The sequence below is a fragment of the Larus michahellis genome, chromosome Z (assembly GCF_964199755.1).
Source record: "Larus michahellis chromosome Z, bLarMic1.1, whole genome shotgun sequence".
Lineage (NCBI taxonomy): Eukaryota > Metazoa > Chordata > Aves > Charadriiformes > Laridae > Larus > Larus michahellis.
In genome coordinates this window covers 3,667,717-3,691,626 of record NC_133930.1, presented here as the reverse complement: position 1 = coordinate 3,691,626, position 23,910 = coordinate 3,667,717, and the positions used below count along the sequence as shown (strand labels likewise).

Here is a 23,910-nt window from a genome sequence, read left to right as displayed (position 1 = left end):
TTGCTTTGGTGCTAGTTAAATCCGTTTCGAAAGCATAAAAACCCTCCAGAGCTCAGCAGCAAAGATTGAAGCAAATTGGGTAAAAGAGAAATTGGGAGAAGAGAAAAATATAAACTTAAGCATCGTCGTCCCCCCCCGCGCCCCCCCCCACCTCCTCCAACGCCTTGCTGTTAGCAATTAAAAAGAAACAAAAGCCATGGGGATGCTGCCATCACCCTGCACATGGGTTATTCCCAAACCTCGGCTTTGGATGACAGCTACCAGACCCACGCTGTGCAAAATGTTCCTCCGGAGGTTTGCGACCTCCATCTCGCACGTCGCGGCGTTGACAGCTCCGAGTCGCCAGCGGGCATTGGGATACTCCAGCGATTCCAGCGGGATGGCTCAAACCCTTCCCCGCATCCCCACCTCCTCCGACTTGTTTTTGGGATGCATTTTGGAAGCTTCGCCTGCTGGTTAGGGGAAAGGAAGTCGACGTGTCCGCCCCTGCCCTCCAACGTCCTCAGCTCCTCCGTTGGGGGACGCAAAAAGCCCTCCACTATTTCGGCAAGCCCGGGCTGCTCATCATCTGATAACACGACAGGGAATTGCAGCCCCCCCCCACTCCAGATTGCCAAAGGATGATTTAAAGAGGGGGCGGGGACGGGGGGGAAGAGCGCAGAGGGTTTCATACTCCAATTTGGAAATTCAGCAGCATTTTTCAGAGCCATTTCTGGCCAACCCTATTAGATCTATTTTAGTATTATTTTTTTTCATCTCATCTGTTTCCTTCCTATTGAATATCAAACCAGGGGGGAAGCAGGGTTTCCTCCAGAACCCAGAATAAAATTAGTAGGAGCTCACTCAGATGCTAAACTCGTTTCTTTTTTTTTTTCTTACTGATTCCTCTAACGGAGGGGAATGACTGCGGTAACAAGGAGCCGAAGACGGGAATGAGCCAGGGAGCTCATCCTCAAAGATCAATTAAGCCTCTCGCATCCCTCATTTTGATGATGGGCTCCGGCAGGCAGCACGATCCATCTCCTCCCCAAAACGCTAAGGAAAGAGCATGTGTTATTGCCTGCAAAGAGGATACGTCAAGACCGATGGCTTCCTGCAGTCCCCAGGGTGAGCAAGGCCTCGCTCCACCACCGGATGGGGGGTAACAAGCAGGTTACCAGCAGGTAACGAGTCCCACCAAAGGAAAACATGTCTTCCATCACCAAGCCACCTGCTGAGCCTACCCTCCATAAAAAGGAGCATCGACTTGAAAAAATCACGGAGTTTGCTTTTAGGTGCGTAGGAAGATGGTGGTAGGAGAAGACGGACAACGCAGCAGCTTAGAACCACAGAATGGTTTGGGTTGGAAGGGACCTTTCAAGGCCATCTAGTCCAACCCGCCCCTGCCATGAGCAGGGACATCTTCAACTAGACCAGGTTGCTCAGAGCCCCGTCCAACCTGGCCTGGAATGTTTCCAGGGATGGGGCATCTCCCACCTCTCTGAGTTTGGCGGGCTCAGCTAGGATGAAGCTCCACGAGCTGCGGTGCCACCTCCCCAAGGTGCCTCATCACCTCCTCCAACCCCACAGTGATCCTGCAATACACTTTTTCCACCGGCATATTCAGGGCTTTACCGTGAAGCCCAGGACAGCCGACATGGTCTGGGATGCTGCATTGGGTACCGTGAGCACCCTTAAAGCCCTGCCATGAAATTCAGTATTTAGGATCATCAGATGTTAAGGGGATGTTTTACGTATTCTCGCATGGGTTTTCAATCAGTGGTTTTCACCATTTCCCAAACAGAGCCCCCAGGGAGCTAAAAGGGGGTGAATAATAATTTTTTTTTTTTTTTTTTTTTTTTTTTTTTCAATCCAGTGACATTTCCTATTTGTGCTAAAAGTAGGAGGAAAACGGATTGGGTCAATGAGAAACAGATTTGAGGGGAAGGGAAAGGGGTTCACCAACACTGAGGGGGAAAAAAAAAAAAAAAAAAAAAAAGAATTTACCACCCCTCCATGTTTTGTTTGAATCGAAACAAAATGTCTTCGTTCACTTCCAAGCCTTGTTTAACCTTTCCTCCTTCTAACTGCAAACTGTCATTTCCAAACAAAAAAAAAAAAAAAAAAAAAAGTTGAAAAGCTTCACTGAGAAGATGTCAAAAAAGAAACGTTTTGGCATTTCCAAAATGACACATTTCATTTTGACATTTCAAATGAAATGCCTGGACATTAAAAATAAATTAACTCCCCCTGGGGATTTTGAACGTATCCAGTTGCCAAATTCAACTTAAGCTTTTGAATAGTCCAGGCTTTCCCAAATTCAGCTTTTGAATGAATTTAACGCTGGAAGTTCAGTTCAGTTTTGATCCAGACTGCGATGCCGAGACCCTGCGATGCCCTTGCACATGATCCTCCGCTCCGCATTCCCCAAACTTCATCTCCGGCCAACAGCTCAAGTCTAGAAATATTTACACCTTGTGAAAATATTAATATATGAAGAGAATGGCTTAGCCTATGACCCGACAACGGCCTCTCAAATTATTTTAACATGTGCTTCACTCCTAATATACTGCTGTCATTCACGGGGATTAATGGTCGTTATTAATCACCCCATTCGAAGGCACGGAAGAAAACCATCGCCCCATGCGCAAGACAGAGGGGACATTATTTATTTGCTAGCGCTAACGTATAATAAAAACAATTTCTCAGTAGATTTCTCCTCACACACGCAGACGACCACGTCAAGCCATGAGTGATTTGCAAAGGCTTCGGGAGGCACGACAAAACCAGCTGGCAATGACAAACCAAGGTTATTGTCTCGCAACCCCTCTTCAGATGAGTAATACTCGTGCGGCTAACAATATCCGTCAACCAAAGGCCTTGGTGAAGGGTTTTTGGGGACACGAGAGCCGTCACACCCATCCTTGCTTTCCACTAGGCTGGTGGTGGGACTCTGCAGAGCCCCCACGCCAGCTGCAACGCTCGCCAGGAACTCCGGCTGTCCAACGCGGCGGAGCTGCCTGCAACCATCATTCTAGAAGACACCACGCTCACTGGTTTCAAGCCAGCTTGGAGAGACGGTGGCTAAAGGAAAAGCTGCACCACGAGGCTTTAATCCGTCGCCGTTCTGGTGTGACCTCCCTGGGTGACCGATAGACCGAAGCGTTCTCGAGTCGGTCAAGGCCAGGAGAACCTGTCCCCAAGCAGCATGAGCAAGGTACCAACTTTTTCCAACGGCGAGAAATCTGAATAGAGAGCCCCCTGCCGTTATTCCCGTTTTGCGTGATAGTTAAGGGGGGGGCATTTTTCCTGGGTTTTTGTTTTTGGTTTTTTGGGTTTTGTTTTTTTATTTTTTAACGCTGTAATTCGCCCAGACTGAAAGCACTTAGCACCAAAGACAAAGCTGAGAGACAGGACGGACAACCAACCTGCCTAGAACAGACGACAAACTTTCACTCTCCTGGATTTCTACAGGGTCTAACCCAAAATATCCTTGCAGCCTTCATCCAGACCCTGAAGAGGGCTACGGGAGGTCCGAATAGACCCCCTTCTCCTCCAGCGCGAGCTTTGCATTGAACCGCACACTAAAGAATAACTTACGTGTTTATACGCCTTGCTCACCCAGCACGGCGCTTTGTAGGCTGGAGGCTCAAGTTCCTTCTTCTGATTCACTCCTCGGAGCGAGTCAAACCGTTCATTTGAACTCGAATCCGCATGAGGCGCGGAACAGCTCAGGCTTCGGCTCAATGCCAACTGCACTCCCATTGTCCATCATATAAAAGCAGGTATCCCGGCACGGTCACGGGAGGTATGAAATACAGAAGAAGACAAAACCCTGCTTTTACGAGACAGCTGCAGGAAAAAGAATTAATGCAGTAGAAAAAAAAAAAACACAACGTAGATCTGCATTTTGCTTTTCTCTCCTGTTGTCCTTTCTCTGGATCCCTTTACCTCTTCTCTTTTTGAGGTTAGGGACAGGAGGAGAACAAGCCTCTTCACATCCAGCCTTTTCTCAGCTCTCCACATATTTTTGTATTTAATCCATGCCCTTCTGTAGATTTTTAACTGCTGGTTCCTGAAGCTCAGCCAGCATCCCTTATTAAATGAAGCTGGCTCCTCACCTGCTGAACTATGAACAGCAAAAATATTAAAAAGCAACCTTACGGAAAATACACGGCTCCTAGGAATACTTCTAAAGGGGCTGCGCCTTTTCTCAAGGCTCCTAAGCTGAAAACCTCTTGGTATAAAGTCAGATCGGGGCTTTTCTGCAAGAACAATCCTCCAGGTGAAACCCAAGGCAGGGAAGGAAATGCTCTGGAGCGTGCCAGCGCGTGTTAATCCTGGGCCAATGCACTAAGGTGGCATCTCCAAGACTTGGTGCACGTGCATTCTTCCAGGCAAGATGCGTTCCTTGACTCTTTCCTGCAAGAACGAGTCCTGGCCTCCTTGATTGGCACGGCTAGTAATTTCGGTAACTATTTTCCTCCCATAAAAGTTCCCTGTCATTCCAGGTGAGCAGAGAGCATCCTCTGCCTCCTACCGCACGCGGCGTTTTCTCCCACCGATACCAGGTTCGGAAACATCCCGTGCAGGAGGAGCGACTTACCCAAAGGAGTAAAGGCAAGGAAGAGCTCCAGGCTTTGGGAAAGGGGTTCCTGGATACACCTTTTGAGATTTCAGACGTTATAGAAACGTACTTTCTTGTAAGCCGTTTCTGATGAGCTCTGTTCAAGATTACATCCAAAGAGCGGCAGCCCCCGGAGTATAATAGAGTACAAATGGGCTCTAATAAGGTATTTGGCTGTTCCATTAGTATTAATCCACTCCGCAGCTAAATTGTGGGAGGCTCACGACAACTCTCTCTTTTCCCCCCACTCTATCAGTCAAAGGTCTTCGGCAATTTGCATCCAAACAAAAGCGCTTTGTGAATAACGGGATCTTGCGCGGGAGTATAATTCTATTACCTCATTCGAGCAATTTTAGCCAAATTGCGCTTCCTCTTTGAAGAGCCGCCATTGGTGAGGAGAGATTGCTCGGCGGAACTGCACGTGCAACAGAAATGGGAATTTTCGACTTCCACAACCCGTTTTTTTCTGCCATTTACTTCCAAAATACCTGCTGCCTGTCAGAACGATGCTTCTCCTTTGTCAGAGCCTATAACCATCACACAAAGCCCGCAGTATCTCACAAGGCTTCAGGGGAAAACGAGTGGAAAAACTCCCAGGGTAGATATCCGAAGCTTTCCTTTGAGAAGAGGGAGTGGATTAACTGAAAGAAAGATAAATAAACTCTAAGGTCCCAGCTCACCGCTGGTTGGAGAGGGTGCGAATCCCAACGCAGAGCCGAGGTCACCCCCGCGGCATCTCTCTGAAGGCAGCGGGATTATCGCTGTGGGAAATACTGAGCGCGCATTAGGCTGTGGGGAAGAGGGTTCTAATCACTAAATTGACAGGGGGCAAACCAGTCGCTAAGATGAAGGTGGGACAGCCCTAGGGCTGTTTGGTGAAGAGGAAAACCAAGAAACAGTCACCCCGGGTCTGCGTCCCATTGCTTGCCCACCGTTCCATGCCTGTATCCATCATCTGTGTTTGCCTGAATCATCTCACAAGGTGAGCTCTTCAGGATGGTGACTGCATTTTGCTCCATGCACAGCCTGTAGTTCGCCGAGCCCGGAGTCCTAGCTACTGCCAGGACGTTATCTCCGGCAAAGAGGTGGGCCTCCCATCTTCTATCTCCTTCCCACCTCAAAATTTAACACCGGTTCTTCTCCGCTTCAAGCCAAGCTCTGTATCTCAAGTCAGTCAACGCAATCCCATTCCACTGTTATCACAAGCGCCGGCACGAGCGAGCCATAAAAAGAAAGGAAAAATAGAGCCAGAGGTGGAGAAAGATCCTGAAGGACAACCCCATCCAGCATATATCTGAGACAAGCACCATTTGTATGCCTCTAGACATGAGATCTCTGCCAGCTGAACAAGGGACACGCCAAATGACGGGCTTTTAAGGGCAAAAAAGAGGGGGAAAAACCCACGGCCGCAATCCAAGCAGCTACTTTGCAAGCTGCTTAAAGACAGATTAAAACATAAGGGTAGCTTCTCGGCTGGCCTCTGCCTGCAGTAGGCCAGCAACAGATTTGAACGAGACCTTGGTTGCGTTTGAGGTCTGAGGCACGTCGTCGCTGAAAGACACAGCACACACCACCCCGGACACCCTTCGCCTCTCCTGGTTACTAAATTTACTAGAAAGGTTAAGCAAAGCCGCGCTTCCCCAGCAATAAAACCCTTCTCCGATGGCATCGCTGGAGACCCCACTCCCGCATTAATTCAGAGGCTGCCCATTACCTATTAATTAGAGGACACTATTATGCAAATAATGAAAATTAATTAAGCCCCCACTTATTAATCTAAAACAGTCTCTTCCTTGCCGTTCTCTAATATACCCCAGGCAAGTGGCTACAATTTTTTTATTTTTTTTTTTTAATCATAAAAGTGACAACCTATGAGCTGACACTTCTGGAAAGGAGGTCTTTAATATCAAAATAAAATAAAATAAAGTAAAACAGCCCTGTCTCCTGAGCGGGCCAGCAATAACGAGATGTTAGCCCCATCTCCCCCAGCCTGCTGGGTTCAGAGAGATGGGAGGTTTCCTTCCCAGAAACCTCATCCTTCTCCAAGGAGGCTGCTTCTCCCCATTGGGAACCGACAGTCTTAGACGTTTCTCTGAGCAGCCCACCACCGTTGACCCTGACGCAGCAGCAGTTGGCTTGCCCACAGCCCAGAGGGACAGAGGGACCTGCTATGGGGCATCAGGAGGCTCCAGTTATCACAGCAAGTTCACCAAGTGTGGACCGATGAGACCCGGCTCTGCGGGCAGCACGCTGGAGGGCTCCTGCCACCAGGAACGATCCCAAGGAGCAGAAGAGGGGTAATTCATGCCTCATTTCACTACGGGCATTTTGGTTTGGTTGCCTTCTTTTCTAAACCCATTACGACCTCATGAATGAATTTACTTTCTGAATTTCTTCGCAGTTTCTTCATTAAAGCTGATTGCTGCTATTCAAAACCAACAAATAAACGCTTCAGCACCTTCCTAAGGCTCATTTCATGCAGGACCCATACCTGCATCAGCTCAGGTCTCACCGGCTGAACACTAGGTCCAGGACTTGAACGTCCAGGCAGATGTTTGCAGACTTGAGACCATTTCTGGGGGTCTTTTGAAGGTGGCAATGTCCAAGTTTGCCACTTGTATTTCCTGGATGAAAAGGTGTAGCTCTTCCTGAGCAATCCTAGTCAACAGATAGAGGAGAGCAGGCATACTGATGTTGCTCCATCTACAGTCCTCCTCTCTGCCCCACACAAGATCTCCTGCACAGAGAGGATCCCAACAGGGGTCTCATAATGCCTCAGTGACAGCCCTGACAGCCACCAGATGCTCTCATCAGTGAACATGAGGAACACGACCTCAGCCACGGGATGAGGACGGCAGGTCGCCCTCAGCGAGGATGAAGAGCGTCACCAGACTGAACGTCACCTTTGCACCTTGGAGGAGCAGATACAGGGGCCAAATCACCAGGAAGCCAGGAGGGCTCTGAGCTCATGCCAGAGCCAAGGGCACGGCAAACGCCATGACATCATTCAAATGTGTTCATATTTTAAATACAAGTCCTCCTCTGCATGCCAGTTTTCTATCTCATTTTCACACCTATCGCTCCAAGTTTCATGCAGGGATTAATGGGCGTGCAGCTCAAAGAGGTAAGGCCTCCTCAAGGCACAATTTAACGAGAGGACTTTACCAGATTTCTCTGATGTCTGAGCTCATCCCAGATAACTAAATCTCCAGGCCCAGGGGCTGGTGCGCAGGTCACTCGGAACCACTGAAGGTCCATCCTGCCCGGCTTACAGATGGAAGGCTCCTTCAGAAACCCCTCCTGGGCTAGAAGAAACAGGTCCCTGACCCTGGACAACCAGCATGGCTGAGTTCTGCAGGGCGGCGAGCCCCCAGGTGAAAGGACCCTCAGGTGGATAGGCTGGTTGAAGGCGCACAGCTTGACCAAGGAAGATCTAAGGATTGACATTTGCCATAAGGAAGACAAGAAACGGAACACAGAGAAGGGAGAGTGAAGACATGGGGACCAACTCCATCTCCACACAAAACTTAAGCAACAGTCCTGTGTCCCTCTGGGAATGGTCTCAGGGTTGGATGTGGTGTCTTACAAGAGGGTGAGCTGAGGAAGGCACTGAACCATCATTTGGGGGTGTTCGGCGTATTCCACGTTAACCCATCCAGGGGACAGTCCTGGAGCAGGATGCCCGTGGCATGGTCTGCTCCAAGCTGAAGTCCCGGGTTATCCTGGAAGCTATTTCATTTCCTCTTCGGACCCAAAGTACCCACATGGGAAATCAGCGGGCAGTAGCTCACCCGGTGATTACTCCCTGTGGATCAGCGTTTAGATGAACAAGTCATCCGCTGTGCCAGACCTGAGTCACAGGGACGTGCTCTGAACTTGGAGCCTCTCTCACGCCAACTCAGGAATTCAAATCTAATCCCCTTCACCCGCCCCACCACACAATTCCGGCCAAATCCCATAAACCCCCTGATTTTAACGGCTCACTGCAACGTCACCGGGGTCTCACTGCCAGGTCTGTACCCTTCCTCCTCCTCCTGGAGCCCACCTCGTTTCCCCACCCGCGCAGCTCAAACTTTAAGCAACCACAGCTTAAAGGTTACAATACCCTCAGGAGCCTTCCTACATCCGTGCCCCGATCAGCTCGCCAGGGTGAAGGGCCGCACGGCGGAGAGAGCATAACTGCATCCCTCTTCTTTCTTCTCCGACGGCCGTACGTCTGCGCTCCCTGACAGCGACGCGTCTTTGTGGGCAGCGCCTCCTAAACCACAGCCTTCACCCCAACCTCCCGAAGCACGGCACCTCCTCCGACTGCCAGGTGCATTTTCTTGCTCGCGCATGTTTTACATTACGCCGCAGACCCGCGACGCGACTCCGAGACAATTTTTTTAAGAGCTTTGCTTAACTGCCATTGCCGCAAACCGTCCTTCGGCTCCCGTTTTCCCCCCTCTCCCTTGCATTTCTTTTCCCCACCGGACAGGGTGCTGCCTGGTCCCTGCAAAGCCAGGGCACGGCACGCAGGGCTGGGCGCGCTCTACATCACCGCGACGACGTCATCGGCCGCCAACGCGGGGGACGGGAGGCTAGACGCCTTGTTTTGCAGTTCTTGACGTGACTCAGAACAGCCTGGGAATTACGCTTGGAATAAGTGATTAAAAACCCTGACTACTCCTCCATTACCATGCACGGGCGACGCTCCCAGCAGCGCCGATCGCAGCTGCGCCCTTGTAAATGAGAGCAAAATTAGGGATGCTGCCTGGTGAGGATGACTTACACCAGGCAGGACCGAGAGCTGAGACTCCTCCAGACTGTTCCCTCGTAACCTGGGATAAACCCTGGGTGTGCGGAGATGGGAATAAGGGCTTGGAAAACCCATGGATGGGAGGGGAACGACCCAGCCTGTATTTAACGATGTTCTGAACCCCAGCACGCTGCCATCTGCTGTGAAAAACCTTCTCCAAGATGCCAGCCTCCTCCGGGTCAATATTTGTAGCTATTTGGAGAAACCTTCACAGGTACTTTGAAATGGAGGTGCCCAGACCCTTGATCATATTTTACGTCTACGTCAAGCATTAAAATACGAAGCTTTGATTTCCTTGGGAGGGAGGGAAGGAATCCTGGTGGGAAGAAGGAAACAGGATCTCGGTGGAAGAAATGGAGAGCCGAGGAAGGGTTTCAAGGGGAAAAGCTGAGGGCTTTTGACTAAAAGCAAAAATTATACCAACAACCACTTGTTCAGATGCTCTCCTGGGGATTTGGGGCCCTTGAAATGCCAACATGAAGCTGGCAGCCACTTGGCTGCATCAGAGCCCAGGCACGCCGACCCTCAGAAGACCAAGGGGGAAGTCAACACCGGGGCTTTGGCTTCTCCCAGCGAGTGCCAGGCGCAGCTCCGAGCCCAAAGGAGGGTGCTGCAGCCCTTCGTGAACAAGCCTGGGAAGAGTCGAAGGAGAAGGGGTGTCCAGCAGCGTCGCCTGCCTGCGGGTATCACCAGGCAGAGCAAGGAGAACAAGGAACGAGCCAGGGCTGCTCTGGACCTCGCTGCCAGAGCACTTACTGGCCACGCTGGTTTTGCCCTCTGCAACAGAAAACCTGCCCCAATATGAGTTTAAACGCATTGAAGTGGCTATGGGCGATGGCAGCGCAGGAACAAGCTCGCCTCCCGCTCAGCCGCCCATGCTTTGGAGCGGCCACCTCCACCCGCAGGTGATCAAAGAGCCCGAGCACCAGAGGGACCTGCAGGACACACCCTCAGCGATCCGTGATCATTAACACACGGGACATCAATCAACTTTACAAATCGCTAACACAAGGGGCAGATGGCAAATTCCCCTCTATTTTTTCTGGGAAGCTCCACATTGTTGCAGCCCCGTCTTTCCAGGTGCCTCGCAGAGCTCCCAGAGCCTGGGAGAAAAGTATCATCTCTGCTTCCCCAGCTGGGAAAAAAAAAATAACGTGGGAATTCAATTAGCAGGTAAACACGCTTAAGCCTACGTGCACGGGTGGTCCCACATGGGATTAACTCACGGGCTTCATATCTGAGGACCAGGTCCACAGGGCTTCCAGCCCTTATTTAGGTACCCGTCAAAATCACGTTCACGTATCTTGGTCTACGGTGATTTGACCAAGGTCACACACCGAGTCTGAGCCGAACTCTCAGCATGGAAGCCACAGTCACTAAGAAATGAATCGTGAAGATCCCACAGAGGTCTTAAAAGGGAGAATAAAACCTCTCGCCCTCTCAGATCTAAACCACTTTGCATTAATCCGAGGCCGTTCTGCTCTAAAACATCAACCCACCCATCAAGCAGCTGGATCTCGAGCCTTGCCTTTTTGCTCATCAGCCAAAATTACCACTAACGCAAAATTCAGTTCAAGCCTCCCAGCAGATGCGGCTGAGCTGTGTGCTCCTCCCTCGTCCTGCCCAGTCCATACCCCACGTCCTCTCTCTCTCTGGAGCTGTTCCTGCTGGAACCAGCTGGATTGTACGCGATGATGCTACTGTATCTGGTGGGATGGACGCTCCTCGGCTATAGTCTGGCTTAACTGGGTGACCAGCAGTCTAAGGCTCCCCATCTCTTTTTCACTGCTAAAATACTCTTTCACTGACCTCTTCCCTTCCAGCTGGTTATCCCACCCATGCAAATTCATCGCTGCCTTCTATAAAGTTTGCAAAGGTCAAAACAGCAAACTTTGGGGTCCCTTGTATTTGAGAAGACAGAGGAAAATCCAAGCCATCTGTTATTTTGAACTCCGCATGTATTTTAGAATAGAATCATCGAACGCGTTGGGTTGGAAGGGACCTTTAAAGGTCATCTAGTCCAACCTCCCTGCAGTAAGCAGGGACGTCTTCCACTAGATCATGTTGCTCAGAGCCTCATCAAGCCTGGCCTTGAACGCCTCCAGGGATGGGGCCTCCACCACCTCTCTGAGCAACCTGGGCCAGTGTCTCACCACCCTCCTTTTGTGCAAGTTTCACGAGGCAGCAATCTAAAAGTTTGGTTAGTGCAAACCAGGGTCATTTCACTGCAGACCTTCTGATGTCTCCCTCCTTAAGGAGGTGGAAGATCTTAAGAACCCCAACTTGCAGCCTGCTGGCTTTGGGCCTCGGCTGAATCTTGTATCATTACGATTCACTGCCCGTATTACAGAGAGGTCCAGAGACATAGCCAAGAGGGCATATTATCATGCTAGGCAAGCTACTAATGTTCAACCTGCAACATCAAAGACAATCCCTGCCCTGAAAAAGCAAAGAGATGTTCCACAGACAAGGCAGTGGCAACACCAAACCTGGAGTGACTCCTCGTGGTCACCCAGGCAGATAGTGGCCGAGCCAGGGAAACACCCAGGCGTCCCCCCAGGGGAACCCCACCTCCCGGGACAAATTGCAGTCCTCAACATCAGCTTTTTGCTACCTGTCCTCGCCTTACTTTCTCCCCCATGTTGAGCTGTGGGTAGATACCTGTTCTGCAGCAAGCATGGAGATCAGCAGGGTTCCCAGCTGCAGACAAGAGCTGACCACTGCCAGGACCCAGTGGGAATCATAGAATCATTGCATGGTTTGGGTTGGAAGAGACCTTTCAAGGCCATCTAGTCCAACCCCCCTACCATAAGCAGGGACATCTTCCACTAGATCAGGTCACTCAGAGCCCTGTCCAACCCGGCCTGGAATGTTTCCAGGGATGGGGCATCTCCCACCTCCCTGGGCAACCTGGGCCGGTATCTCACCACCCTCAGCATAAAAAAAAAAAATCTCTTCCTTAAATCTAGTCTGAGGAAGTGATGGGACATGTCCCCTGAGCAGCAGCTTCTCCGATGACAAGGCTTGCCCAAACCTTGCAGAGCTGCCAGGGCAGATACGGCCAAAGCCCCAAACCCACTTGCTTATGGATGTCCAGCACCCCATCCTTCCCTGCCTGCTCTGGCTCGCAGGCAGCTGCCTTCCCTCACCCTCCAACTCACCATCCACCACTTCCTTCTCCCTCCCCAGCTTCCCCTTTTTTTTGCTACCGACATTCCTCATCCCTGCATATCTGCCACCCCACCTTTATCCCTAGAAGGAAGCCCAGCCCCAAGCCATCTCTTCAAAGATGGCTTCACATTCAAGCCTCCCTCCTCGTACCCCTGCCTTCCTCGACCCTCCTTAGCTCGTGTCCTCAATGGCCGCTCCTCTGCCAGAAGAAAACCTGTGTGAGGGTTAATCATCACCAGGCACCGCTGAGACCAACGCAGACAAGCACCGAGCTGCCCGACATCCTGCGCAAGTCAATCGATGCAAATATTGCCTGTGGAGCAACAAGAATCCCATGACCAAGTACCTCTGGGCCTCGGGCAAAGCATGGAAGAGGAGCCCAGTGCAGCCCAAAGCCCACCACTGGAGCCCTTCTCAGACAGGGAAGACTCATCCTTGAGTAGAAGGATGGGGAACACACCAATGTCTTGTCTACCATCCCCTACAAGCCAAGCTGATCTCAGCAAGCTCCAGCATGCGGCAAAAGGATGCACAACAGTCTTTGCTTTGGGGTGATGGTCCGACAGAGTAAAACGTCCACAAGTGTGCTCGCATGTCCATAAGTGTACTTGTACACGCACTCACGGGGAGCTGGAAGGGCAGCCACCTCGCTGCCCATGTCCGCATGCTTCAGGGCAGCCCTGCATCAAGCGTCACCGCACAATCCTGCCTCCAAAGAGCTGTGGTGACGTTGCTTCGTCACCACGTCAGGTTAACGCCAACATCACGTTATTTCCTCCCCGCAGTGCAGCACTGTCTCTGCAGGCCTGAACTAACACCACCTGCCTCTCTGTTGTCCCGTTGTGCAACCATCTCCCCCCCCAGACTCATCCCATCTCCAACATCGAGCACAGTCCCGCCTGGATATAAATCCAAACCAACTCCAACATCTCCCATCGCTCGATCCTGCCTTTCCACTTGGGCCCCACAAAACGGACGATAGCCTTGAAATAATGACTATAATTACAGTTTGGTAGGTCTTCAATGTAGCAGAGAAAGACAGCGCTCCTCTTCACGACATTCCTGGTATACGACATAACACAACACATGACCCAAGGAAGGTCGGCAGAGATGGACGTAAATGTTTTCATATGGCCGGGACGGGGCTTCTCAGTGCTTACTGTCTACTGCCAAAAAATTGGGCTGCTCACCAAGCTTGCATCGCCACCCAGGCACGCGTCCTCATCTGCCGCACACGAGGAGTCCTCCAAAATCCACCTGCTCTTATGAATACTTCTGGCTTTCCACTAGAAGAGGGCTACGTTCCTTTTCTATTTAAAAAAAAAAAAAAAAAAGAAAAGAAAAATGAAAGAGTGGACAAGCAGTTAGGAATTTCTGAGGTTTGACGGCCCATAATCAGAGACGAACTCGACTGAAATAGAAGTTGTCTTCGCAGGAAACAAACCCCCGAACGGCTCTCCATTCATTTTTAGCAAGCAAACCATGCGAGCGCAGCCAACCGCTAGTTATCCTCTGACTCACGGGAAACAGCACCCGAAAACGCATGCTTTGCCCACAGCTCTGGAGGACTGAAAAATAAAAAAAAAAAAAAAATAAAAAAAATACTCAAGCGATTTGAGGCAAGTTTTGAGGCTTGCAAACGCCATGTGAAACGCAGGATTCAGATAACCAGGAGCGCCGGGGCTGAGGTCAGGCTGCTGCCGAGCACCTGCACTTAGTAATGCATCATTGACCGAATTCTGCTCGGGGCAACAAAGCCCCGCAGACGTCACCGGCTGCACAGTCTGCCCCAGTAACCCGTAATTTCTCCGTAATCAGAAGCAACGGGGTGAGAGCTTTAGCGGCCATACATAATGCATGTCTCCTGGCATCGCCGGGGAAGCGGGAGATGAGCGCCACAGCCGGCAGGGCCGGCCGCAACGCCAAAAAACTGGCCACTTGAATAACCAAGAAGAGCTCCAAATGCCCCTACGATCCCGAAGGCAGTTGGGAGCGTATCCTCCCCTCTCTTGCCCAGCGGCAACGCGTGGCTGGTTTCACCGGGGCTGGGATCTATGTGCAGGGGGACCGAGCCAACTGCTGCCCCTTGGCGCGGACGAGGGCCGAGTATCTTGCTCGCGCGCATCCCCTCTCTGTCACGCAGTACGAAAACGGCTTTTTAAGTAGGTCGTCAGCTGTAACGACCATTAAACACTCCGGGTATGACGCGTCCCACGCTCAAAGGTCTCCATGGTACTTTGAGAGCACCCTATGCAATGGCTTCCTTCCAGCCTGCTACTTTCCTTCCCGTTCCCACTGCCAGGCCACCATCGACCTCCTCTTCATCATCTCAACCAGTTTCCTGCCATCCAGCCTCCAGTGCCTTCCCCCAGTTGCCGGATCTAGTCTTCATCCCAGCTGTGACCCTCCCTCCTTATCCCCGGATCCAGGGAAGCTGCTTTTATCCCCCCTTTTCCCCTCTATTTCCCCTTGCGTGTTCTTCCCCAGCCCACCCTGAGCCCTTGGTCCTTCCCTAGAAATCCCAGTAAGTTTTGCACATCCCTGGAAATCCTTGAAAGCATCCGACACCAAGTTTTACACAATCCCAAAAGGCTCTTCTCCCTAAAACCCATCACAAACCCACTCCACTGGGAACAATCACACCCTTTTGCTTGCGTGGCTTTCAGGAAAGAGATTTCCTCCCCTGGACGGGTTTCACTCCAGGACCAAGGTTCTACTCAGTCTCCTCCACACGCACGATCACACCTCCACCAAGTTCCTCCGCTGGCACAAGAGCCGGACAGGGAGCACGCACGGGGGAGTCCCCCCTCCTTTTTATATCAAAAAGACACAGGACTTGGACCAGAAACCATCCTCCTGGCCTGGTCCAGCCTCCTCCTGCCTACCCGGGGCACCAACTGCGATGCCACCACGTCACGCTTTGCTCTCTTGGCTACACCGCGGTGAAGGAGAAGCTGCTGCTCCTTCAAAAGGTCCCCATTGCGTTAAACCAAGGATGGTCACGGCAGCTGCGACCCAAGGGGCAGCAAGAACCATCTGCTGGAAAAGGGCAGGGAAGAAGCCAAACTGCCAGAAACGGGGGTTAGATCCTGCTGCTGCCAAAATATCTGCGTTTCCCTGGGAGGAGGACTCTCCACCCGGCACCGGGGAGCACAATCACATAAATATCAGCCCCGATGGAACTGCGCAGGGCATGACGTTTACCACCAGGATGTAACCTTTGAGTACACCTCCTGCGAGCGATTAGCGCCGAGCACACTCCGTGCCATTCAGCCATCACCGATGATCAGATTAAGCCACGACAGAGCCAATGACTAAAAAAAAAAAAAAAGCGCGAACGCAGCACGCGGAGAGCACCAGGAGGTGCTTCCCAGCCCGACCACGAGCAAAGAGCGGCGGTGGGAAGGAAGGAGAGCATCAAGGTTTGAGTTCGCTTAAGCGAAGCGGACCAGGCAATCGACATGGAGCAACGTTTGCTACAGCAAATCCTGGAAATAAAGCAAGGGAAAGCTCTTCCGACAAGCTCCTCCGGCTGTAAGGCTCAGCACATCTGGGGAAGGTTGGCAGACAGCGAGTTGAAGAGACGAGGGCAGACGGCAGGCAAGCGTCAACAGCAGCACAAATTGGGACCCATCAGAAGAATCTCTGCGAGAACCGGTTTCCTACAGAAAACCACGTCTCTTAACAACAGTCCTCTCGGCACCGAGAGCTTTTAATGCTGGCTCAGGAGATCGGTTTTCAAAAATTTCACTAAAAATTGAGGTTTGCTGTCGGAGAGGAAGACTGATGTATCTCGAGCCTGGCTAAGAATACATCTATCTGCTCAGGAGATGGGAAACCAGACCCTTCCCAGGCCACCAACCCAGCATCGCTTGCATTTTCCATTGCTCTGCTCTGAACCCATGAAACTTGGCAGACGTCAGCCACCTCTTCCGCAAATCCCAGCCCAGCTCACCCAAGCTGCAGCAACTGGTGAACCCCATGCATCGACTGGGGTGCAAAACCCCGGAACGAGCTCGGTCGGATCGTGTGTGGTTGCTTGTCTGGTTTACATAAACGACTGATGGGGCCCCAAGGAGTAGAAGGGGATTTCAGAGAGAAAAACAAAACAAAAAAAACAAAAAACAAAACCAAAAAAACCCCATCGACAGACTTTCAGCTTGAATAATCTTCACCAGGCTGCCACTACCACCAGCTAAGGACCTTCTCCTAGGCTACGGGGCCACCACTAGCTCTTCCCTCACATGTTCCTCACCGGTCTCAAGACCAGAGAGGTTTACAGACACAACCATCTCTGGTTCCCCAGCAAAGATATGAGCTTTGGGAAGTGCACCCCACAGCAACTTCTCCAGAAGACCTGTGTCCTTCTCCCCGCTCCACGTCCCAGGGTACCACCAGCACCCAACACGCACAAAATACAGCCTCCAGTCCAAAAAAATATACCATTATCTAAACCCTCCATCCCATCCCCCTACACACACACAGCAGATCACACAGATCCCTCTTCGGGGCACGTTTGGTACCAGGCTATAGAGAGTTAAACTTTACGGCCCCCAAAATAACATTTTAAACCCAAAAAAAAGGAGGCGGAGGGGAGGGACAACGTGCCATCTCCCAAGCCGCGTGCGCTCCTATATTCGGGGAAATCTCACCTGAATTCTTATATAAGGCAACCCAAGTCCCCAGGCGTGCCAGGAAAATTAAAACAAAAACTAAGAAAAGGAAAATAAGAGCCAAGAAAATGAAAATAAAAGCTACCTCCCGCAATCCGACGGTCCCCGGGTCAGTTGCTGTACGTCCTCGGGAGTTTTGGGGGGGGACACCTCCGCATCAGCAAAGAATCGACCGTATCGAAACGACTGCGCCCCATCTTCTGCCGGCAAACGCTCCGGCGGGTGGTTTTTGTTTTTTTTTTTTTTTTCCTACAGCGGTTTGACTCAGAGGTCTGGCCAGACTCGCAGCTCTCAAATTCGTTTAATAAATCATCTCCTCACCACGCCCAGAAGCAAAAGGCAAATCTGTGTCTCCCAGGCACCTGCCGATTGGACTAACGTGCCTCTTGCTAATTACCCCGCGAGGAAGAGTACGGCTCGAGCGACGTGTTTATGAAGATAAATATTTTAACTTCACAGTTAGCGCCATAAACTCGTTCCAGCCGGAGAGTCTCTTAAGTTGATTCCAGGAGAAAATGCCTTGATAATTAAATTTTTTTTTTTTTTTTTTTTTTAAGGCTATGAAATATTAATTCGGGTGAAATAAGCAGCGTGTCTTTCAGGTGCAATTAGTAGCTGCTGGTGGAGGGGGGGGGAAAAAAAAAAAAAAAAAAAAAAGCTCGCTGGTGAAGCCCAGGGAAGGGATGGGAGTGTTTTCTCCCCTCGGCAGAGGGAATGCAGCGCTCTGCCCTATCTAATCTCACTATAGCAACGGGAAGACCTTGGCAACCCCGATCTTTACAGTTATTAAGACGGGAGCGGGAAGAGTCGGAAGCACAGCGCAGAGGGATGCTCGGCCGAGAAGCTGACCCGGCTTCCTACCGAGGAAATAAAGCTCCCCCCGCCTCGCTCATGAGGCAATGGAGGGTCCGCCAAGCTCTTGGATGGGTGATAGTCCAAGGTCGGCTCCCCAAAACTTTCTTGCGGTGCCTTTTTGGAGGGAGAGGTTAGCCACAGGGGAGACAGGCATTTCCCCACCGCACCATCGTCGTGCTGCTTGGACCTGTTGGAGCGGGGCCAGAGGAGGCCACAAAAACGATCAGGGGGATGGAACACCTCTGCGGTGAGGACAGGCCGAGAGAGTTGGGGGGGTTCAGCCTGGAGAAGAGAAGGCTCCGGGGAGACCTTATTGTGGCCTTCCGGTACTTAAAGGGGACCTAGAAGAAAGATGGGGACAGACTTTTTAGTAGGGCCTGCTGGGATAGGAAAAGGGGTAATGGTTTTAAACCAAAAGCGAGCAGATTCAAACTAGACGCGAGGAAGAAATTCTTCACGTTGAGGGTGGTGAGACACTGGCCCAGGTTGCCCAGAGAGGTGGGAGATGCCCCATCCCTGGAAACATTCCAGGCCAGGTTGGACGGGGCTCTGAGCAACCTGGTCTAGTGGAAGATGTCCCTGCTCACGGCGGGAGGTTGGACTAGGTGGCCTTGAGAGGCCCCTTCCACCCCAAGCCATTCTCTGATTACCCAGAGTCCCAAAAAGAAGAGGCTGCTCTCAGGACCAGGGGCCAAGTCTGCAGTGGGCTGCTCTCCCTCAGCCCCACCGATCTCAGCCCCAGCTTCAGCCATGAAGACGTGCCCAGACCGTACGGGGACAAGAAGGCTCCCCCGTGACTGCCACCCAGCCTGGGGCTGCCAGCAACCTGCGGTGATGCCACCTCAGTGCCTCCGGAGATGGCTCGCTCGCTCGCGGCTCTCGCCAGGATGATTCACTCCCAAATGCAAAGGTGCAGAGCCCTCGGATCAGCTTGTTGCAAAATATTACATCTTGGCGACGGCCTGGCCAAGAGCCACTTTGGTCCTGGGCTCCTAGACAGTGGGGACAGCCACTAACTCCTGGCCATAGCTTGGTCCCACCCGGACAGAGCAGTATTTGCTGTAAATCTTCTCCCCTGTCAGAGAGGGACAGCTCACTAAGACCTCCCTACGCCACCCTATAAAAAGGGAGACTTAAAAGCTGCTGAGATCTCCACAACCAGACCCTGCAGCTCACAGACCAGCCCTGAACATCTCCCATCCACCTGCTGCACCACCTCACCGTGACAGCCACTCACCAGAACTGACTCAGGGAGGACTGGCTGTGGACCCTGCAAAGCTAAATTATTACTACTACTACTATTCACACTGGTAGTAGCATAATAATAATCCATACTAAACTTTCAAGGTAGCACGAGATAGCTTTTTTGGTGGCAGAACATGTGTTTGTCTCTAGCACCTCTCTTCTCGGCACCTTGAAGTCCCAGGACCACATTCCTTCCACCGGTCCTTCCACAATCATGGTTTCCACCCAAATTTAGCTATTTCTTTCCTTCCGGCACCTGGATTAGCCCAAAGACATTTCTCCACCATATTGGCCCACAACCCGACCCTGCTGTAGGTGCATGTCCTCAACCCGCGGCAGCCAGGACAGCCCTTTGGTGCTCTGCACTACCTTTTGCTCCCCACCAAGAGTCTCCTCACCACCAAAGTCCCCGGCTGACTCCTGACCACATTCCTCGTGATCCCAGCTTTAACTCCTCCAGGGCTTTACCAGCATTACAATATAAATTAGACAACCGGGACAATTCCAGATGGAATTAGGTGCTGCTGGTCATTTTTTCTTCCAAAGACGTGCTCTGTTGAGTGGTCGTTGTCCAGCCAACACCTTTGATAGACAGCCTGATGCTGGGCACCAACGCAGCCTCGTAGAAACGTAGCTCTGTACTCGGAGCATTGCTCGCTCTTACTCCTGCGGTCCTTGGAGGCAATTAAACGATAGCGCTGGAAACATAAATCCTTCAGCAGATGGGAGGAAAACTGCCAAGGAGGTTCTGAAGGCCTGGTGGCTTTGGACCACGGAAAGCACGGAGTATACAGCATTTAAATACCATTAGGAATGGAGGAGCAGCAGGAAAAGAGGTTAGATCAGATAAAGCAAACTCGATTCCACTCAAGAAGGGAGATGGTGTAGAAAACTCAAATATATGATCCCCTACCCTCAGCCAGCTCTTCAGATGGTGTATATTGGCCAAGCTCCCCAGAGCTCTGCTGACAGCCACCCGCCAAGCGCCAGATCCAAGCGTCTAGGACTCTTCTGAGCATTTGTCAGAGGTTTTGCTTACTTTTATGTTTTATTTTTGACCGGGCCGGAAAGTACCTCAAATCAAAATGCACCATGCCCTTTAGCGCACATTAAAACCGAGAGCTATCGGAGACAAATGTCAAAATTTTAATAACGGGCTAGATCCTCATCAGGTCAAAAACCATCTGCCACCCTCCCCGTGTCCCCTCTGTCCAGGCACGGATTACGGCTGACAGCACGGTGCCAGCCCCGCTGCCGGCTGTCCCAGCGGTGGGAATTTGGGGGGGGCTGCTGGGTAGGATGGCGGCGCTGAGTAAATCAAAATACAGCGAGACAGTGTGTCATCCTAAGAGCCCGTTTCAGCCTCAGACACCCGTCAGCGTTAGATACCAGGAGGCTCTTTATCTTGTCACCGGTGACTAAGAGCATCCATGGCATGACGGTACCACAAAAATACAGGTGATGGAAAATGGCCCTTTTCCAAGGAGGACGGATCTTTTATTACGCTCTGTTTATCTATTACTAAAGAGAAAGCCATGAAGCATGCGATCCTTTTAGGTTCTCTGAATCCACTTAGATTTTATCTCTGGAGACGGAGCTTTCCAGGAATGAAATAGCTGCAAGACACAACGTGGGTGAAACGAAATCAAACAGAGAGTCTCCAACATGAAAGGCAAACTAAAAGGATGACAGCACTAGTTATACGGACGGAGAAATAAGGAGGAAAGGAAATTAAAAGCAATTAAAGGGAATTAATTAGAAGGTATGATGGAACTATGAAAGAGGAGAAACAGCTATGCAGAGTTCACTAAATACCCCAAACTTTTAATTGTCACACTTGGAACTGCAAGCCCTGGAGGTTCAAAACCCCTGTGGCAGTTTCCAAAAAAAATTCCCATGGCTTAAGCAAATCACTTCTTTGCCTCTAAGTCTGCATGGCGGACAAGTTTCTGAGCTTCTCCTTCAAACCATGAAGGCAGCAGAGCATCTTGCTCTCCCCTTCACTCCACCGGCCAAAGCGGACAACCCACACCAGCATCCAATGCGAGGAGTTGGGGCTTCAAGTAGAGCATTGATGCCATTGTCCCCAGTGTTGGGATGAGTTATTTGCACCTACCCAACGTTCCTGGAAGGGTTTTCAAAGGGCCCTGGGGTGGTGGGGCCACCGTCGGCGCTTGAAGTCACCAGGCTGAGACCAGCCGCTGGGTTAGTCCCAGGGGAGACGACTATCAGCTGTAGCATCTTGCCTCTCATCAAAATCCAGTGCCTGCATTTCCCACTAAAATCTAATAGTCCTTCTCAAAGGATCACAGAATGGTCTGGGTTGGAAGGGACCTTAAAGATCATCTAGTTCCAACCCCCTGCCCTGGGCAGGGACACCTCCCACCAGACCAGGTTGCTCCAAGCCCCGTCCAACCTGGCCTTCAACCCCTCCAGGGATGGGGCAGCCACAGCTTCTCTGGGCAACCTGTTCCACTGCCTCACCACCCTCACAGTAAAGAATTTCTTCCCAATATCTCATCTAAACCTCCCCTCTTTCAGTTTAAAACATGCTCATCCTCCTCAGTTCTGAGCTGGAATAACGATCTAAATCAAAACATTGCCATGAAAAGAGCTGCACAGAGCAGGAGCCCCCAGTCTCTCCACGTCTTCCCTTTGCCAACTGCCTTGGCTTTACCCATGAGAAGTACGGAAGTCCCCTACGGAGATTAAAACGTCCTTTATTAAGGGAATAGTGTTGATGGCTGGGAGGAACAACAAGAGGTCATAAAAAAAGCAGGCAGACATTGTTTGTCTTGGCCTCCTGGACACGTATTATTTTCCTGGGATGCAAGCTCAGGCCCCAAGCCGAAGGCAAGGGTGCATGAAATGGAGACGGGGCCGCCTTGCCAACGCGGGGTTTGTTTCGGAAGAAACTCCTCACCCAGCATTTCCGTGCAGGAAGGAGACAATGGGGCAGCAAAACCAGAGCTGCCGGACGGTGCTTAGAAACCAACGGCCAAATCCTTCAAGCTTGGGTTGCTTGCATGGGGTCCATGCAGAGCCCCAAACAATCCACATGGGGAGATAGTCAAGGTCTAAACCTCCTTATGGTCCCCTCACGTTCTCCATCCTTATGGACCGTGGTCACCTCTATCAGCTACAAGGCGGGTCCCATATAGACGTAGGAACTACGCAAAAGGCTCCACCTCCATCCCCTGCACCAGCATCAGCCCTGCTGCCCCCTCTGCCCCGGCCCTTACTTGACGCCGCTCGTCTTCAGGGACCCACAAAGCCTTGATTGTGTTTAATTAAGTGACCGCACACTGATTTACACAACTTAAACCCTGTTTCCAAACACGCAGGCTTCAAGCAGCTCGCCCCAGTGACAGAATCACGCTGTTACTATGAAAGGGAGAACTTCATTATCTGTTACCTCTTACAATTCAGAATTTTAAAAAAAAAAAAACACCTTTTTTTTTTTGTTTTTTATAAGGCACGGCTAACGTGACATGAAAAACCATTCATTTTCAACGCAAGCCTAGGGAGGAATTTTTTTTTTTTTTTTTTTTTGCTTGAAAGACAGACTATTTCATGCTTTGAAGTTAATTACAACTATTTTGCTTTACACATCACTCGCTCAGGAAGTTACGAGCCTTCCAGATCTCCCTGGTTTCTTCGGTATCGAGACAGACCAAGGTTTGAAAGTCACAGCTGTCACAAGCCCGGCTTCCATTAGGAAGATTAATCTTCCCCGAGATGCAGCTATGGGAAGGTCTGAAGCACAGGGTTGGATCCTGCTGCCGCTTACACGGCGCCAACAGAATGGCGCGAAGACAAGGAAAAGCAAACCTAGGCTGGTGAGCATCAAACCTCCTGCCGTGGGACCGGACAGGAGCAAGGCAGTAGAAAAAAAATCAGCTCTTTGGGACATTTCAGCAGAATATTTATGCCCCGCGTAGCGAAGCAGAGCCCTGCTCCGGGGCTGGGTCTGCCAGGCACGGCGGCAAGTCAATAACGGATTTATAGCAATAATCAAACCGCGATTGGAAAAGTCATCAGAGCATCTACCAGCGGTCGTGTCTACGCGGCGGGATGGGAAAGCTTCAGCTGCTGGTCCCTGGGGACGCTCATGGAGACCCACTGCTGCTCGTACGGCCACCTCCATCCCTAAATTAGGGGAACCTCCCGATTCCTCAGTGCTATACGAACTCGAATAACGAAGCGATGAAGGAACAGCCCATCCCACAGCAAACACCAGGCTCTGCTGGGACAAGCGGCTTGCGAACACGACCCTGCAAACAGCCCGCACCTCCTTTTCTTCCCCACCCCCCCCCCCCCGGCTTGCCCTCCATCCCCAGGAGCAAAATAACGTAGCTTTGGGCTTTTCATTCAAAGAGAAGAACGTCTAACACGAGGAATCGGGGTCACGCCATCCTTCCCTGAGCGCCGCGTTGAGAACGCAGGTGGCACCTACGTGGGAGAACAACGTTTAAGCCGGCAGATCGCAGGCCAATTCAAAGCAAACCCTGAAGAGTCACCAGGGAGCTCTTAGATACTCCTACACACACAGACACCAAAGG

At 51.2% G+C, this 23,910-nt stretch overlaps 1 protein-coding gene across 3 annotated transcripts in view; it reads right to left on the bottom strand.

Moving 5' to 3' along the window:
- Positions 1-23,910, bottom strand: part of ZBTB7C (zinc finger and BTB domain containing 7C) — a 169,764-nt gene that overhangs the window by 128,249 nt on the left and 17,605 nt on the right. Inside the window, exon 2 of one of the 3 annotated variants that reach the window (XM_074570393.1) lies at positions 13,766-13,885. The exons of the other annotated variants lie outside the window; for them this stretch is intronic. The gene's annotated coding sequence lies outside the window, so the exon portion shown is untranslated. The remainder of the gene's footprint in view (positions 1-13,765; positions 13,886-23,910) is intronic. 3 annotated transcript variants of the gene reach the window in all.